The 325-nt window shown below is 29.5% G+C and overlaps 1 protein-coding gene across 1 annotated transcript in view; it reads left to right on the forward strand.

Moving 5' to 3' along the window:
• LOC119586936 (solute carrier family 22 member 5-like) overlaps positions 1 to 325 on the forward strand; it is a gene marked incomplete in the record, with an annotated part of 32490 nt that overhangs the window by 20617 nt on the left and 11548 nt on the right.

Here is a 325-nt window from a genome sequence, read left to right on the forward strand (position 1 = left end):
ACGAGAATCCTGAATTATTATTGTTTTTATTTTATATTTACGTTTGCGCTTTATCTCTGAATTGAATGTTTTCTTTCATTCTCTTTCATAATGTAATAAAGATAGAAAGAAAGTGTACTAACTTGTTTTTTTTTTATTTCTTTCTTTGGCGAATGAACTTTCTGCGCCAAGTTGAAAATAGAACACTCGAGTTCATGTACGTTATGTCGTGAAGTTATTTCCTGAGTACAAACATCGCCAACTTAATTCATAAGAGATACTTGCCTAAGGACGAAGAAAAACTTAATATTTTTTCCATTCGTAATATTTTTCAATTCCTCATTTG

Source organism: Penaeus monodon, chromosome 22, assembly GCF_015228065.2.
Source record: "Penaeus monodon isolate SGIC_2016 chromosome 22, NSTDA_Pmon_1, whole genome shotgun sequence".
Taxonomy (NCBI): Eukaryota; Metazoa; Arthropoda; class Malacostraca; order Decapoda; family Penaeidae; genus Penaeus; species Penaeus monodon.